The sequence below is a fragment of the Dromiciops gliroides genome, chromosome 3 (assembly GCF_019393635.1).
Source record: "Dromiciops gliroides isolate mDroGli1 chromosome 3, mDroGli1.pri, whole genome shotgun sequence".
Lineage (NCBI taxonomy): Eukaryota > Metazoa > Chordata > Mammalia > Microbiotheria > Microbiotheriidae > Dromiciops > Dromiciops gliroides.
In genome coordinates, this window is record NC_057863.1 from 260526214 (window position 1) to 260545824 (window position 19611).

General features: G+C 34.4%; 1 protein-coding gene across 2 annotated transcripts in view; it reads right to left on the minus strand.

Moving 5' to 3' along the window:
• The window catches only part of PDE9A (phosphodiesterase 9A), a 171630-nt gene that overhangs the window by 64943 nt on the left and 87076 nt on the right, over positions 1 to 19611 (minus strand). The gene's annotated exons all lie outside the window — the stretch shown is intronic.

The window sequence follows — 19611 nt, forward strand, 5'->3', positions numbered from 1 at the left end:
AGGAGGAGAGGTGGAGGACTGAAAAGGGGGAAATGAATGAATTGCTTTCATCATGGCACAGGGTTCCACTGATGATTGCTTCTGTGGGTGAAGAGAGATCTCCTCTGAAGGGGTATGGGGACCTTGCACAGGGTGTGGTTTGAGGGATTTGTTGCTTGAAAAGCCCATTTATTTTATCTTGGCAGAGGGAAGCTGGAAATTCTAGGGGCATTTGGCATCTATACAAGAGGGAAGGCATGGGCCTGGGGGGAGATTTTGAGGCAATTGGGAGAAAAAGTTAGCTAGGTTAAGGTATAGATTAATTGTGGGCTGCATAATCAGGGACCAAATGGGAGAGGGACCCTACCATGGGACAGTTTCTTCTCTGACACTTGAAATAATCAGTGTTGTTCTCAGAGTGAGACACAATGAAAAAGAGGAATCCATGGGGTAAGTTCTATAAGACAATGGCAGAAATTGCTTAGAATGGATACCTTGGAAATTTTTGATTGCATAAAGAATACAGAAAATAGAGAGAGACTAGATAATTATAGGGATTGTGAGGATTTCTAGGAGAAAAAATGAGGGTCTGTAGGAGAAAGAAAGAGAGAATAGATAATGAAGAGAGTAAGGGAGAGAAATCTCTTTTGAAAAGGGGCACAAAAATGAAATTTTAAAGTTAATGAACAGGACTCACTGAAGGGGAGGAGAAAATAGAAGAATTTACTTGACTCACTGAGAGAAAAAAAGGGGGGAAGAATTTATATGATCAGATAAAAGAAGGAGAGAATAAAGAACTAATAACAAAACCCCTAAGGGAAATGGGTAACAAATAAGAGGAGAGGATTTGGGGTGAGGGGAAGAGAGCCAGTAGGATCAAGATCACTTTATTAAAGATGAAAGAAAATGAAAGAACATAGTACTGTATTTATAACAGAAGAAGGAGAAAAATCACAATGTAGAAAAAACCCCATAATGATAGAAACAGATGGAGAAAAATGTAAACCTAAATCTCATAACCTTAAACATGAATGGATTAGACGATCCAATAAAATGAAGAAAAAAAAAACCCAACCTAACAGATTGGATAAAAGAAAGAAACCCTACAATCTCTAGCTTATAAAAAAAAACATTTTAAAACAAAAATATACACAAAATAAAACTGAGGTTTTGGAAAAAGATTTACTATGCCCGAAGTGAATCCAAAAAAGCAGAAATTACAATCATGGTGTCTGACAAAGCAAAACCAAATATTCAAAACAGAAATGGGGAAGAATAAAGACACTACATTATGCTGAAAGAAACCATAGACAATAAATAATATCAATAACAAATCAGTATTCTCTAAATCCTTTAGCATCCACATTATTTGAGATTCAAGAAGACATAAACAGTAACATAATAATGATAGGAGACTTCAACATCCCTCTCTCAGTTTTGAATAAGTGGAACCAAAATATAAACAAAAGGGAAAATATGGAACTGAACAAATTGCTGAAGAAACTAGAGTTGAAAGGCCTACAGTGTCTACTAAATGGGACTGCAAAAGGATATACATATTTCTCAGCAATAAAAATTCATAGTATACTAGGGCATAGAGATAATACAAAAAAATTTTTAAAAGGCAGAAATAATCAACAAATCCTTTAACAGATCATTACATAATAAAAATAATCATTGGTTCAGGAACCACAAACAAAGGACACAGACCCAATGTATATTTAATGATGAAATCCTAAATAATGAGTCAAAGAACAAATCATAGACACAATTAATAACTATATGAAAGAAAATTATAATGATGAAACAACATACCAAAATTTCTGGGATGCAGCTAAGGCAGTCCTCAGAGGAAAAATCATATTCCTACAAATATACATTAACAAAATAGAAAAAAAGAGGATTAATGAAAGGAATATACATTTTAAAAATTAGAAAACCAAAAAATAAACAAACCAAAAAATTATGGGGGGAAAAGATAAATTGGAAGCAAAAAGTAACATAGAGATAATAAATAAAACTAAAAGATAGTTCTTTGAAATGATTAATAAAACTTAAAACTCTTAGCTAATTTGATTAAAAAGAAGAAAGCAGAAAATCAAATCAATAAAATAGCAAATGAGCAAGGTGACATCCCAACAAAATCAGAAGAAAGAAATAAGAATAATCAAAATATATTATGCAGTTATATGTTAACAAACCAAGGAGACAAAAGAAATATAAGAATACCTTTAAAATGTAGCATAAACCATATCAATAACAAAAGCAAAAAAATTATATGAATATATGAGTAGATGAAGAAAAAGCCTTTGACAAAATACAACACCCATTTCTATTAAACATACTAGAAAGCATAGGAAATAATGGAGCCTTTCTCAAAATCAAGTATATCTATCTAAATACAAGAGTAAGTATTATCTGTAATGAGGAAAAGCTAAGAGCCTTCCCAATAAGATCAAAGGCGAAGCAACGATATCCATATTACCACTATTATTCAGTATTGTGCCAGAAATGCAAGTTATAGCAATAAGATAAGAAAAAGAAATGGAAAGAATAAGAATAGGCAACGAGGACATGAAACTATTACTCTTTGCAGATTTTATGATGACATACTTAGAAAACCCTAGAGAATCAACTAAAAACTAATTGAAACAATCAACAACTTTAGCAAAATTGAAGGATATAAAACAAACCCATATAGATCTTCAGTATTTCTATATTACAAAAACAAAACAAAAATCCCAGCAGGAAGAGATAGAGAAATTCCATTTAAAATAACTGCATTTGTTTTTGGTGCTGTTGTTTTTCTATTTTGAGGTTTTTCCTCATTGCTCAGATTTTTCTTATAAGATGACTAATGCAGAAATATGTTTAATATTATTATATATATACATATACATATATACATATAACCTATATCAGATTACCTGCTGTCTAGGGGAGGGGGGAGGGAGGGAGAAAAATCTGAAATTGGAAAGCTTGTATAAACAAATGTTGAGAACTATCTTTACATGTAACTGGAAAAAAATAAAATAATTTTATCAGAAAAAAAATAACTGCAGACAATATAAAATACTTAGGAGCCTACTTGCCAAGACAAATGCTGGGACTATATGAAAAGAGTTACAAAACTCTTTTCACACAAATAAAGAGTTAAACAATTTAAAAAATATTCATTGCCCATGGGTAGGCTGAGCAAAAATGATAAAAATGACAATCCTACCTAAATTGATTTACTTATTTGGTGCCATGTCACTCAAACTACCAAAGAATTATTTTATAGAACTAGAAAAAATAATCACAAAATTCATCTGGAAGAACAAAAGGTCAAGAATATCAAGGGAATCAATGAAAAAATGTGAAAGAAGGCAGCATAGAGGTACCAGATTTCAAACTATATTGCACAGAAATAATTATGAAAACAATTGATATGCATAAGAAATAGAGTGGTGAATCAGTGGAATAGATTAGATACACAATACATAGTAGTAAATAACCTTAATAATTTAATATTTGGTCAACCCAGAGATCCAAGCTTTGGGAGCAAAAACTCACCATTTGATAAAAATTGCTAGGAAAACTAGAGAACAGTTTGGCAGAGACTAGGCATAAATCAGCATCTCAGACCATATAAAGTCAAAATGGGTAAATTATTTAGATATAAAGATAAAGTCAAAATGGGTAAATAATTTAGATTCAAAGGATGATATAAGCAAACTAGGGGAACGTGGAAAAATGCACCTGTCATATCTATGCATAAAGGAAAATTTTATGAGCAAACAAGAGTTATAGAGGATCACAGGAAATAAAACGGATATTTTTGATTACGTGAAAATAAAAAGGTCTTGCACAAACAAAACCAATGCAACCAACATTAGAAGGAAATAAGAAAACTGGGGGAAAATTTTTCAGCAAGTTTTTCTGATGAAGGCCTTATTTCTAAAATATGTAGGAACTGAACCAAATCTATAAAAAGAGGAGCCATAACCCAACTGATAAATGGTCAAGGGATATGAATGGGTAGTTTTCAGAAGAAAAAAATCAAAGCCATCAATAGACATATGGAAAAAATACTCCAAATCATTATGAATTAGAGAAATGCAAATTAAAACAACTCTGAGATATCACCTCACATATACTAGATTAGCTAACATGACCAAAAAGGAAAATGACAAATGCTGAAGGGGATATGGAAAAATAGGTCCATTAATGTACTGTACTGTGTTGTATTGTATTGTCTTGTAATGTATTGGTGGAGTAGTGAGCTGGCCTAACAGTGCTGGAGAACACTTCGGAACTATGCCCAAAGGGCTATGAAACTGTGCATACCCTTTGACCCAGCAATACCATTACTAGCTCTATATCCCAAAGAGATCAAAGAAAATGGAAAAGGACATATACATACGAAAATGTTTATGGGAGTTCCTTTTGTTGTGGCAAAGTTGTGGTATACAATTGTGATGGAATATTGTTATGCTATAAGAAATGAGGAACAGGGTGATCTCAGAAAAACCTCAGAAAACTTATATGAACTGATGCAAAATGAAGTTAGTAGAATGTGGAGAACACTGTGCACAGTAACAGAAATATTGTATGATGATCAACTTTGAAAGACTTAGCTACTCTGATCCAAGACAATTCTAGGGGCAGCTAAGTGGCTCAGTGGATAAAGCACTGGTCCTGAATTCAGTAGGATCTGAGTTCAAATCTGATCTCAGACACTTGACACTTACTAGCTGTGTGACCCTGAGCAAGTCACTTAATCCCCATTGCCCCACCAAAAAAGCCAAAAAAACCAAAACAAACAATTCTAAAGCACCTATGACAAAAAAATGTTAGCTACATGCGGAGAGAGATCTCATGAACTATGAGTGCATATTGAAACATACTTAAAAAACACAATCCTTTCCTTATGTTTCTTCAATTTTTTTTTGCAATATGGCCAATATAGAAATATGTTTTGCATGACTTTGTTTGTAATCAATATCACATTGCTTGCTTTCTCACCAGGCAGGGGAGGGACAGGAGGGAAAGAGAGAATTTGAAACTCAAAATTAAAAAAAAAACCAAGTGTTAAAAACAAAGTAAAATACAATAAAAATATAGCATACCCAAACTATTAGAAGACCAGGTAGAGATCTTAAATAACTAAATCTCAGAATAGAAAATAGATCTAGTTGTAAAGGACTCACCAAAGAAAAAAAGCTCCTAGTCTTGATGGATTAACGGGAGAATTCCATCAAACTTTTAAGGAATAATTGTTTCCATTGTACTATATTTAACAAATTATTCTCAAAAATTGAAAAAGAAGGCACTCTACCCGAATCCTTTTTATGAGATAAATGTAGTCCTAATACCTAAAATAGAGAAAGATAAATCATGGAAAGAAACTATAAGCCAATATCATTAATGAATATTGACTTGAAAAATGTAATTAAAATCCTGTCAAAGAGACTGTAGTATTTTATTTGAGAAATTATTGATTATGACCAAATGGGATTTATAGCAGGAATTCAACATTTAAAAAAAATCAACATAATTAATGACACTATGAGGGGAAACATTACAAACTACATAATTATCTCAATAGTTACAGAAAAGACTTTTTACAAAGTGTAAAACTCTCTTCTGCTAAAAACCCTGCATGTGGGGACCTGTCTGAAACAAAATGCAGTATCACATGCAATGGAGATACCTTAGAATCTTTCCTAATACATATGGGAGTGAAGCAAGGATGCTCACTCTGCCCACCATTATCTAATATAGTTCTGGAAATGCTAGCAATAGCAATAAAACAAGAAAAATATATTAAAGGTGTAAAAATAGATAAAGAGGAGATAAAAGTATTCCTGCTTGCTGAAGACATGATGGTATACTTGGAAAATCCTAGGAAATGAGAAAAGATACTAATTGAGACAAAATCTTTAGCAAAGTTGCAGACTATGAAAAAAACCTCAAAAATCAACAATATTTCTATAAAATAATATCAAAACACAAGAAGCAATGGCAAAATGGGTAGTTCTATTCCAAATAACTTCAAAATGTATAAAATATCTGGGGATCTATCTGTGCAAGCATATAAATGACTCATGTACATTCTATTACAAAGTGCTCCTTAAAGAAATAAAGAACAACTTAAATAGCTGGAGGAACATTCAGTGTTAGTGGCTAGGCTGTGTAAATATAACAAAAATGACAATATTATATAAATTAATTTATATTTTAAATACTATACTAATCAAATTACAAAAGGGATACTTTATAAAAGGACAAAATAATAACAAATTTTATTTGGAAAAACAAAAGATAAAGAATATCAAGGGAAATGATTGACAGAAGTAGGGATAACAGGGTAATAGCACTTGCAGACCTCTGGCTATATTATAAAGCAGTTATCAAAACCATCTGATATTGGTTAAACAACAGAGAGATAGAGCAATGGAACAGACTAGACAAAGGAGAATCAGAAACATCAGAACTTAATAACTCAGTGTTTAATAAAGTATAAAATATCAATTAATTAGAAAATTTTATTTGATAAAAACTGCTGTGAAAACTGGAAAACAGTCTAGCAGAAATTAAACTTAAGATGAACACCTTACACTTTAGTCCACAATATGTTCTAAATATATACATGACTATAATCTTAAAGATCATACTATTAAAAAATTAGAAGAGAAACAACATATACCACTCATTGTAATGAATGGGTGAGTCATTCTTAACCAAACAAGAGACAGGGGCAATTACAAAAGATAAAATAGATAACTTTTATTACCAGAGAAACAAGGACAGATTTATATGAACTGATTCAGAATGAAGTAAGCAAAGACAATAAAATAACATATACAGTAACTACAACAATGTACGTAGAAAGAACAAGTCCATACCAAAAAATCAAAAGTCAATGTAATAAAATTATAAAGCTCAAGTATTATTAGAATGAAGAGTATGAGAAAACACTAGTAACCTGCCTCTTTGTTGAGGTGGGAATTCCATAGGTGCTACAGATTGCAATGTTTTTTGAACATTTTCCATATATCAATCAGTTTTACTGATTTCTTTTTTTCCTCTTTTTAAAAATCTTATTTGTTATGCTAGATGACTTTTTGGGGGGAGTAGGGAGATTTAATGGGGATAACTATGATGATAGAAGAAGAAGAAGAAGAAGAAGAAGAAGAAGAAATTGATAAAAACTTATTTTTTTAAAAAAATCCATGAGTGAGGGGCAGTTAGATGGCACAGTGGATAGAGCACCGGCCCTGGATTCAGGAGTACCTGAGTTCAAATCCAGCCTCAGATACTTAACACTTACTAGCTGTGTGACCCTGGGCAAGTCACTTAACCCCAATTGCCTCGCCAAAAAAAAAAAAAAATCCATGAGTGATATATAAAAAGGATTCTTAAAAGTATTAAAAAAAATTAAATGCAATTCAATTTTGATTCTGCAACTTCAGGAACATTGAAATAGTGATTTTTCAACCCAACAGGGATGATTAAATCTTTATCTTTGCCAGTTATCAGAAAACTCAGTATGGGCCAAAAGAAAAGCCCAGGATGAAGAAAAATTAAGAAAATTGTTTAGACCTCTTCACGTTTGGATGTAGGTCAACCAATATGAAACTAGTACTTTAACTCTGATAGATCAGAACTTAATTTCACTATAGGAATTCAGTGGTCTCCTTATTATGTACTGACAATGGGACAATTACCCCTATTTGGAGCTAGTGAGTCTGCATAGTAAGGGCCAAGACCATTCATGTTGGCTCTTTTAGATACCGGCTTATAAGTAACCATAGTGCTTGGTAACTATAGATATGGTGAAAGAAAATGAAAAAAAGAGACCCCAAACTAGACTTCTATAAATGTTCCCAACCCCTGCCCCCCTCATCTCCAGTTGGGAAGTATAAAGAAAATTAAAAATCATGGATTGGCCTGAAGAGATCTATAGAACAATTGTCATTACTGACTGGTTCAGAAGAAACAGAAACCAAAAATTAACATTTGATTATTAGTAGGAAAAACCTTTTGGGATCTAGTAGTCTTATCTGTATGAAAAGAAGTTGTAAATATCTCTTAGAATAGAATCAAAGAGGAGATAAGGAAATTATCACAATATTGAAAGATTTGGAGAGGAAGGCAATTAGCTTTTATAATTCTCTGGTTTAGCTAATGGAAAATACCAGTAGAGAACAGAGATTTTCTATAGAAAAGAATGTCAAGACTGAACCTAATGTTTCAGAAATGATTGATGAAATTAAAGACATCATGAACCTCAGTTTTCAGTTTAAGTAAAATGTTCTTTGTAGTATTATTGGCCAAGAAAGTCAGAAATGGCAAGGGGTACAATATACCTTTTGTAGGTTGTTGTAAAACAGTCTACACAAATAGCCCAGTGTTATGCTATACTTTTGCAGACAAAATCTGAATAACATTGACATGACTACTTGTCTTATTCAGCCAGTCACTTAATAAGCATTGATTAAGCACCTACTATGTGCCAAATATTGTGCTAAGCGCTGAGGATATGAAAAGAGACAAAAGCCAGTTCTGCCCTTAAAAAGGTCACACTGTAGTGGGGGAGACAATAAGCAAATAAATATGTACAAACAAGCTATTTACCAGACAAATAGGAAATAATTAACAGTGAGAATGCACTAGAATTAGGAGGGGTCAGGAAAGACTTTTGGTAGGAAATACAATTTTATTTGGGATATGAAGAAAGCTAGGGAAGTCAAGAGGTCAAGATGAGGGAGGAGAGCATTCCAAGCATGGGGGACAGTCAGAGAAAATGGTTAGATACAAGAGATGGAGTAATCTTGTTCACGGAACAAAGAGGCCAGTGTGACTGTATTGAAGAGTACATTGTAGGGAATATGATAGAAGAAAACTGGAAAGGTATGGGGGAGCTACATTGTAAAGGTCTTTGAATAACAAATAGAAGATTTTGCATTTTATTTTGGAGGTGATAGGGAGCCACTGGAGTTTACTGAGTAGAGAGACGACTATCACACTTGTGATTTGGTGGCTGAATGGAAAATAGACTGGAATGGGAAGTTTCAGGGCAAGCAGACCTTCCAGCTGGCTACTGCAACAGTCCAAGTGTGAGGTGATGAAGGCCTACATTAGAGTGGTGGCTATGTCAGAAGAATCAAGAAGACGTATTTGAGAAATATTGTAAAAGTGACATCAACAGACCTTGGCAACAAATTAAATATGGGGGTGGGGTGAGAGATAGTAAGTAATCCAGGATGACTCCTAGGTTGTGAACCTGAGGGACTAGGAGGATGGTGGTACCCTCAAAAGTAACAGGGTAGGGAAAGTTTGGAGGGAAAGATGAGTTCAGTTTTGGACACATTGAATTTAAGATGCAACATTCAAGATCAATAAAGAGGTTAGGGTAGAGAATCATCAGCAGAGAGATTGTCATTATATCCATAGGAGCTAATGAGATCACTAAGTGAAATAGTACTGATGGAATATTAAAGATGTGCAAGTGAGGTAATATAGATAGAAAAGAGAAGAGGCCCTGGATACCCTGTGGGACACCAAAGATTAGAGGATTTGATTGGTATGAGAATCCAGTAAAGGAGAAATCTTTTGGATAAGAGGAAAACCAGTAGAGAGTGGTGTGTTGAAAACCTGGAGAGCAGAGAACATCAAGGAGGAGAGAGTGATGAATAGTGGCACAGGCTTCAGAGAGATCAAGAAGAAAGAGGATTGAAAAGAAAAGCCACTGAATTTGGCAATTTAGAGATCATTAGTAACTGTGGAGAGAGTAATTTTGTTGACTTGATGAGATTAGAAGATGGATTGTATGGGATTGAGAAGAGAGAGGAGAGAAAAAGAGGAGGCCTGTATTGTAGAGTTTATATTATAAAATGATATCCTATTTTGAGGGGCCTGACAAGCAGGAGGTAGAGAAAGTTATGGAAAGAATCATTGAGGGACTAACCAATAGAAATGGACAGTTGTCCCATAAAAGGTAAGAAAGGATGATGATCAGTTGTTTCTAGGTATGATTTGGATTTTGGAAAGAGTTCCACAATCAGTAATAGCAAAGATCTTATAGAAGAAGAAGAAGAAGAAGAAGAAGGAGAAGAAGAAGGAGGAGGAGGAGGAGGAGGAGGAGGAGGAGGAGGAGGAGAAGAAAAAGAAAGAAAGAAAGAAAGAAAGAAAGAAAGAAAGAAAGAAAGAAAGAAAGAAAGAAAGAAAGAAAGAAAGAAAGAAGAGAGATTAGTTGAATTGTTCAATTTCTGGAGAAACCATATTCCAGGTATGATGCAAGAAAACAGGAACAAGCTTTCTTCACGAGGACATAGAATCCCATGTTGTTTACATGCTAACGAACCTGGCAAAATGGGATTTCACCAGAGTAGGTAAACCAGTTCCTGCGTGATTACTGGTCTGGCAAGAGTTAGAAGACAAAAACAATGCATATGTCATGGGTGAGAGTGCTATTCTCCCTCCACAGAGCATAAAGTGGCAATTTGCTATCCCTAAGTTCATTCAATGGGGAATAAATAGTCTTAGAAGGGTATGGAAAGTGGGTACAATATTCTGAATTAAGAGCAGTGTGGCTAGTAGGTATAGCAAGGCTCTCCATATGTTGTATGGAGGTGCCCTGTGTGGCTCTAAGAGAGGCACAGTCACTAGCTATAGATTTTTCTCCCTCCTCTCTTCTTCTCCAAACGAGACTTTAATTACTGCCAGGATAAGAAGCAGGAAATTGGGGGCCAGAAGCTTGGCCACTCTGAACTCATAGAGTGGGGGTACTAGGCTAGAAATTATATCTGTTCCTTTAAATATTGTTAGTCTAGGAGATATAATTTTCAGATTCAAGTTAAACTCTTGGTCACTATTCATTAATGAGGAAAGGAGGATTTCCTCTCCCCACACCCAGCTTGTTTTATTTTATATCCAAGGTTTGACTTTCCACCAGACTCAGTTCCACAATGATCACACATAGCAAGTAGTAAAGAAACTCACTTATCCAAACACAAGAACTTACTTATCTTGCTATTGACTTAACAGCAAAACAGAAATAAGAGAAAGTATACACAGGAAAATATATACTGCATAAAACAGAGAAAGGGGGCCCTCCCATTGAGAGTGAGGTACTCAACCGAGAGAGAGAGAGAGAGAGAGAGAGAGAGAGAGAGAGAGAGAGAGAGAGAGAGAGAGCCAGATCTTACCCAAGGGAAAATTCCCGGAAATCTATAAAAAATTGTGAATAGGGACATGATGCAGCCTGGTAGCTCCTCTCATGTCTTCCTCCCAGAGTCTTATTCTCCCTTCAGCAACCTGAGGTAGATTTGGAATAATCTATCTTTTCTCTCAAGGCTGGAAGCCAGAAACACCTGAAGAGACTGCAGAGTCCAAGGAGCCTGAAGAGAACTGAAGAAGGTCAAGAGACCAAAGATCTCTTCTTTTCTGATCCTGCTACTTCATCCTGCCCCTTACACAAGTCTAGGGCACTGATCTCCACCTAATGAGGAGAGAGACCCATACCAATAGTCTTTGAGTGTCAGGTTACATAGTCATGAGAACTGCAAGGGAGAACCTGGGTAACGATGTGATTAATATTGACTCAAGGTCAGTAACACTAAAATAGAGGAATGGTAATTGGAAAGTAAATAACAGTGAGGTATGGGGAAATGAATTATTAGAGGACCTGGCTAAGGCCAATGTGAAGATTTAAAGTTGGGTGTGTTATTTGTTGTTGTTGAGTCATTTTTCAGTTGTGTCCAACTCTTTGTGACCCTGTTTGAAATTTTATTGGCAAAGATACTGGAGTGATTTGCCATTTCCTTCTCCAGCCCATTTTACAGATGAGGAAACTGAGACAAACAAGGGTAAGTGACTTGCCTGGGGTCACACAGGTAGTAAGTGTCTGAGACCAAATTTGAATTTAGGAAGAGGAGTCTTCCTGCCTCCAGGCCTGACACTCTATCCACTGTACCATCTAGCTGTCCCTGGGGATGTTATAGCTCATACTTAAGGAAAATCAGATGAGGTAAAGTAGAAGAAGGTGGATCACATTGGTAAATTAAGGAAGACAGGTATATAAGGAAAGTGGAAAGTAATAATAGGGAAATGGGTACAGGAGAGAATTGGACACCTGGGCATTTGGCCTACAACATCTTGCATAGAAGATAAGATGAGACTAAGGATAATAATACAAAATAATACTCTGTCCCTTTGCCAACAGGTTAGGTCACTAATGCTTAGATTCTGGAAAGTCTGGCAAGTCGATTACGTTGACCAACTTGATGATGAACTTAATAAGAACTATTGCTTAACAGTGATCTGTACATGCAGTTTTAGGCTCTGTGATTCCCTGTGTTTGAGTTGATGTCAACTCTACTATAAAAAGGACTAAGTTTATTAATAAGCTAAAATAGTCAGTCTATAATGATTAAGAGAGCTCAAGAATCACACTTCACAGCTCACAAAGTTAAGAATTAGACTGAAGCCAAAGAAATTACGTGGAACTTACATTTAGCATATAAAGACCTAAGTTAATAATAGACCCAAATGGATACTTAATAATGAAATCATAAATGAAAGTCAAAGAACAAATCATGATAACAATTAGTAATTATGTAAAAAAATGATGAAACAACATACCAATATTTCTGGGATGCAGCTAACAAAATAGAAAAAGTGAGGATTAATGTGCTAACTATACATTTAAAGAAAAACTAGAAAGCCAACAACTAAATAACCTAAAAAAAGCTCAAAAGGGAAGGCATTAAAAATTAGAGGAGAAATACACAAACTGGAAACCAAAAAAAACCTCTCATAGAAATGATAAATGAAACCAGAAGCTACTTCTTTCCAAAGACTAATACAATTGCTAAAACTTTAGCCAAAACAATTAAAAAGAAGAGGGCAGAAAAATCAAATCAATAAAATAGCAAATGAGGGAGGTGAAATTACAACAAAACCAGAAGAAGTAGAGAGAACATTCAGAGCCTATTATGTACAGTTACATGCTAACAAAACAGAACACAAAATAGAAGAATAACTTCAGAAATCTAAAATACCGGGGCAGCTAGGTGGCGCAGTGGATAGAGCACTGGCCCTGGATTCAGGAGGACCTGAGTTCAAATCCAGCCTCAGACCCTTGATACTTACTAGCTGTGTGACCCTGGGCAAGTCACTTAACCCCAATTGCCTCACCAAAAAAAAAAAATCTAAAATACCCAAAATGATGGAAGACCAGAAGAGATCTCAAATAACTCAATCTAACTCAAATAACTAAATCTAACTCAAACATCTCCAATCTAAGAAAAAGAAATGGGACTAACTTTAAAGAAACTGCAAAAGGGGGAAAAGCTGCCAGTTCTGGTTGATTCACAGAAGAATTCTATCAAACTTTTAAAGAACAATTAGTGTGCACACTACACAAATTATTCTCAAAAACTGAGAAAGCACCCTACAAGAATATTGTTATGATGCAACTATAGTCCTAATAACAAAACCAAGGAAAGATAAAAAACAAAAGAACTATAGACAAATAATATGAATGAATATTGATAGATATTGTAAGCCAAATAAATAATTCATTATGAGAAAATTGAATTTATACCAGAGATACAAGGATGGTTCAACATTAGTCAACACTAGTAATCATACTAAAAGCTAAACTATTCCAAACCATATAATCATCTCAAAAGATGTAGAAAAAGCCTTGGACAAAGTATAACATTCATTCTAAAAACCCTACAAAGAATAGTCTTAGAGGGATCTTTTCAAAATATAAAAAACTATTTTCTCTAAAACAAACAAACAAAAAAACCCAACAAGCTTTATATGGGTAACACACTAGAACCTCTTCTAATAAATATGGGAGTAAGGAACGGATTTTCTGTCCCCCCCCCTTTTGCTTCTATATTTATTTATTTAATTTATTTTTATTTATTTGTTTATTTATGAACATTCTTTTATTTTTACATTTTGAGCTCCAAATTCTCTCCTTCCCTCCTACTCATTCCCCCACCTACTGAGAAGGCAAGCAATGTAATATCAATTATATATGTGAAATCATGCAAAATATTATTACATAGTATACATATTTCAAAAAAAAAGAAAAAGAAAATGAGAAAATTATACTTTTGTTTGCACCCAGAGTTCATCAGTTCTCTCTGTAGGTGGATAACATTTTTTATCATGAGTCTTTTGGGATTATCTTGGATCATTGTATTGATCAGAGTAGCCAAGTCTTTTACAGTTGATCATCATTACAACATTGCTATTATAGTGCACAATGATCTCCTGATTCTTTTCACTTCACTTTCCATCAGTTCATATAGGTCTTGCCATAGTTTTTTTTTTCCTTTTCTGAACACCCACCACCATCATTTTCCACAGCACACTAGTACTTCTTCACAATCACATGCCACAACTTGTTCAGCCATTCTTTGACTTATGAGCATAAACTTTATTTCCAATCCTTTGTCACCTAAAAAAATCTACTATAAGTATTTTGCCAATTCTATAGCCCTTTGGACATAGTTCCAAATTGTTCTCCAGAAATTGTTGAATCCGTTTACTACTCTGCCATTAGCTCATTAGTTTATCTATTTTCGCCTCATTCCCTCCAGCCTTTGTCATTTCTGGTAGGTATGAGGTGATATTTCAGAACTGTTTAAATTAGCATTTTTCTAATTAAGAATGATTGAGAGCATTTTTTTCACGTGACCACAGATACCTTTGATTTCTTCTTCAGAAAACTGCTTGGTTGATTCCTTTGACAATTTATCAGTTTGGGAATGGCTTTTATTTGTATAAACTTCACTCAGTTCTACACTCAGTATATATTTGAGAAATGAGGCCTTTATCAGAGAACTTTGTAACTTTTTTTGAAAATATTTCATTGTCTATAGTATCTTTAAATGTAATGTAGTCTCCTCAATTATCTCTTCTAACTAGGCATATTTTTCCTTTTGCTTTGTCTGAGATCATGCTTGCTATATCAGCTTTTTAAAACTTCAGTTGATGGGGGCAGCTAGGTGGCACAGTGGATAAAGCACCAGTGCTAGATTCAAGAGGACCTAAATTCAAATCTGACCTCAGATATTTGATACTTACTAGCTGTGTGACCCTGAGCAAGTCACTTAACCCTTACTGACCCACAAAAACAAACAAAAAAACAAAACTTCAGTTGAAGCATATTAGATTTTGTTCCAGCCCTTTATTTTAATTCTATGTCTTTTTGCTTCAAGTTTCTCTCTTGGAAGCAACATATTGTTAGATTCTGGCTTTGAATCCATTTTGCTATCTGCTTCCATTTTATGGGTGAGCACATCCCATTCACATTCAGTTATTATTAGTATATATTTCCTTTGATTCCATTTTCTTCTGTTTCTCTGTCTCTGTTTCTGTCTGTCTCTGTCTCTCTGTTGTCCCTCTTCAAAAGCATATTTTGTTTCTAACCATTGCTTCCCTTAATCTTCTCTCCCTCTGATCATTCCCCACCCCCTTCTTTTATCTCTTTCCCCTCTTATTTCCCCATTGGATAAGTTACATTTCTATACAAAACTGAGTGTATATATATCTTCTTCCTTCTTTGAACCAATTCTGATGAGAGTGAGGTTCAAGTATTTCTCACCTCCCCCCATACCCCTATTTTTCCTACATTGTAAAATCTCTTCCTTGTGTGCCTCTTTTATATGAGAAAAATTTCCCTATTCTATCTCTCCCTTCACCCTTCTCCCAGGTCATTCCTCTTTCTCACCCCTTCATCTTATTTTTTGAGATCATTCAACATAATTGACTCACATTCCTGCCCTCTATCTATGTAAACTCCTTTTAACTGCCCTAATAATTATAAAGTTCTTAGGAATCACATGTTTCATCTTCCAATGTGGGAATGTAAATAGTTTAACCTTATTGAGTCCCTTATGATTACACTTTTATTTCCCTGATTATCTTGGGAAACAGACCTAATAGTGGTATTACTGGGTTAAAGGTTATACAGTTTTATAACTCTCTGAGCATAATTCCAGATTGCTCTCCAAAATGGTTGGATAACTTCACAGTTCTACCAACAGTGTATTAAGGTCCCAATTTTTTTACATTCCCTCCAACATTTGTCATTCTCTCCTTTCATTTTAGCTAATCTGATAGTTATGAGATGATATCTCAAAGTTGTTTTAATTTGCACTTCTCTAATCAATAAAGATTTAGGGCATTTTTTCAGATGATTAAACATAGCTTTGGTTTCTTTATCCAGCAACTGCCACAATTAGGCCTGTTTTCCAAAATAATCAGAGAAAAAGGAAAAGAACCTATATGTTCTTTTTAAAATTTATTTTTATTTTATCTTTAACTTATGAAATAACACAAACATTTCCATAACATAGTAGAATAAAAAAAAGATGATTGCTCTTGAAATGGAAAATCTATTACATACTACTTGCTATTCCTTTTAAATATATAATAAAATTATCATGCAACTTTCTTTTTTCCCTTTTTTCTTTTTTTCTTTTTTTTTTTGTAGGGCAATGAGGGTTAAGTGACTTGCCCAGGGTCACACAGCTAGTAAGTGTCAAGTGTCTGAGGTCAGATTTGAATTCAGTTCCTCCTGAATCCAGGGCCAGTGCTTTATCCACTGTGCCACCTAGCTGCCCCCTCCCTTTTGTCTTTCTTCCCCACCCCCACCCTAGAGATGGCTACCATTGCACACAAATATGTATATATGTAAAATCATTCTATACACACTTCTATTTATCAGTTCTTTCTCTGGATGCAGATAGCATCTGCTTTTATAGGTCCTTTGTAGTTATTTTGAGTATTTATTATAGTAAAAATTACTTAGTTGCTCAAAGTTATTTTAAAAACAATATTGCTGTTACTGTATACAACATTCTCTTGGTTCTGCTCATTTCACTCCATTATTTTATGCAAGTCTATCTATGTTTTTTCTAAGATCATTGAGCTCATCATTTCTTATAGCACAGTAGTATTCCATCATGATCCACAGGTTTTTCCAGCTATTCCCTAACATATAAGTTCTTTTCCTTTTTCCTGAATAATCTTTGGAAATACACCTGAACCTATATGTTTTAAAATATTTATAATAGTTCTCTTTATGGTGACAAATAATGGGAAATTAAGAGAATACCCATTAATTGGGGTCTTGCTAAACAAGTTGAGCAAACAACAATAGAAAGGAAAATCCCATTCCAAATAATTAGAAAATGGATAAAGTATTTGGAGATTAATCTACTAAGGTACACAAAAGACTCGTATAGATGAAGTGCTTCTTAAAGAAATAAAGAACAGCTTATGTAGTTTCAGGACTCTTCAGTATTCGTAGCTAGGCTGTATGAATATATTAAAAATGACATTATGGGGGCAGCTAGGTGGCGCAGTGGATAGAGCACCATCCCTGAAGTCAGGAGGATCTGAGTTCAAATCCAGCCTCGGACACTTAACACTTACTAGCTGTGTGACCCTAGGCAAGTTACTTAACCCCAATTGCCTCACCAAAAACAAAAAAAATAAAAACAAAAACAAATGACATTATGACCAAGATTAATTTATACTTTTAATACTTTACCAATCAAATTATAAAGGAGACATTTGGAAAACTTGATAAAATAATTTGGAAAAACAAAAGATTTATAATATTAAAGGGAACAGTGAAAAGAAGCAGAGATGGAGGGGGAATATTAGTACTTCCAGACCTCAAACTATATTGTAAAGCAGCAGTCATCAAAATCATTAAAAAATGAGATAGATCAATGGAACAGACTAGAAAAGAAAGAATCAGAAAAAATGTAACTCAAAAACCTAGAGTTTGATAAAGTGGAAAATATAAATTCTTTAGGGAAAAACTCCTTAATTAATAAAAACTTGTGGGGAAAACTGAAAAGTAGTCTGGCAGAAATTAAGCCTAGACCAACAACTTATACCTAGTTGACAATACATTCTAAATGGATGCATAACATAAATATTAAAGATCACATAAAAAAGTTAAAAGAGAAGCAGACCCTATACCTCTCACAATGCTTCCAGTAGCTAGGTGATGCAGGGGATAGAGCACTGGCCCTGGATTCAGGAGGACCTGAGTTCAAATCCGGCTTCAGACACTTGACACTTATTAGCTGTGTGACCCTGGGCAGGTCACTTAACCCTCATTGCCCAACAAAAACAAAACCAAAAAATATATGTCGTAGGGGTTGGTTCTCTTGGAATGAGAGGGATACTGGAGAAAATTATAATGATAAAAAAGCTGTCAATAAAACATTTTTTAAAAGAAGACAATAAACTTTTAAGGGAAACAAAGACTACTGCAGTAAGTAAATTAAATAACAGACCCAGGAGAAGGCATATCCTGTGCTTGTCGATGAATTTAAAATTGTAGCATGACTTTCAATTTATTCAGATAATAAATGAGAAAACATTACTGAAGGAGCCAAAATGTAGTGCAGCATTCTCCTACTCCCCCTTCACAGTTTATAAATTCTGGACAGATATTAATATTCAAGATTTGGGAATGAGATATTAGAATTCCTGGAAATAATTAAAAAATAATATTATTATATATTTTTGTAATATTTTATTTATGTTATTTAAACAATAGTGACCATAAAACAGTGATTTTTTTCCCCCTGTGACATGTTAATATTAAAAATTTCAGAGGTTTTCTGACATGTATATTCCCCAAATTTGGTAAACAGACAGTAAAGACATATTTTCTCCAGGTTTTATAAACATAATCATAATGTAGGTTTGTGTCCCAAATCCAGTAAACAACCAATACATATGCAAATTATGTTAATTTTGATTGATAGTTTCCTTTAATCATAGCTTAGTTTCCTTTAATCATAAGCTTAGGTTATCAATCATCAATCAGAACATAGATGTAATTTGTAAATACTCCTAGCCAGAATCGTAAAAATACAGCAGAAGCCCCAGCCAACAATTTGCTCTTGGCTTGTGACTAGGACACACTCTTATGTTCTCCAAACATGGAAATCTGTGTACCTTGTTTTTGCTCAAGAGCAGTGCATATTGACAGGGATTGCCACCTTGAAGGGAATTATACAGCCTCTGGCTTGGCAGAGAGGGAACCTTATCATGAGTAGTGGTATAAAACGTGCTTATGAGGATGTTATGAATTGTCTTGGTGTTTTGTTCATAGAGTGCTTGAGTTTGTATTATTGAATAATCAATAAAATTTAGTTGAGTGCACCAATTGTGTCTTATTAGGGAATAAATGTAAGTCAGGGTAAGTCTGTTTTCAGTGTGCACTGTGAATAATATCCCGCTCTTCCCATTGATGCTTTGTGTACATCTGGGAATGTACACTCCATACTTGTGAGGGGAATGTTTTGTTACTTTTGCTATTGCTATGCCATTTCTATAAGTTCTTTTGCTTTGAGATACTTGCGTTAATTGCTTGAATATTAAAGGTTTATGTTCATGCAGATTCATGAAGTATATTCAACCAGGGATATTTTCCCTGGGAACCCAATCTACCAGTGTAAGTTGAGGGGAAAGGCATGCAGAGTGGCCCCACATTAGTAATGTAAGAAGAACAAGAAATAAGATGCCTTAGGCACTTGACACTTACTAGCTATGGGACCCTGGGCAAGTCACTTAACCCTCATTACCTTG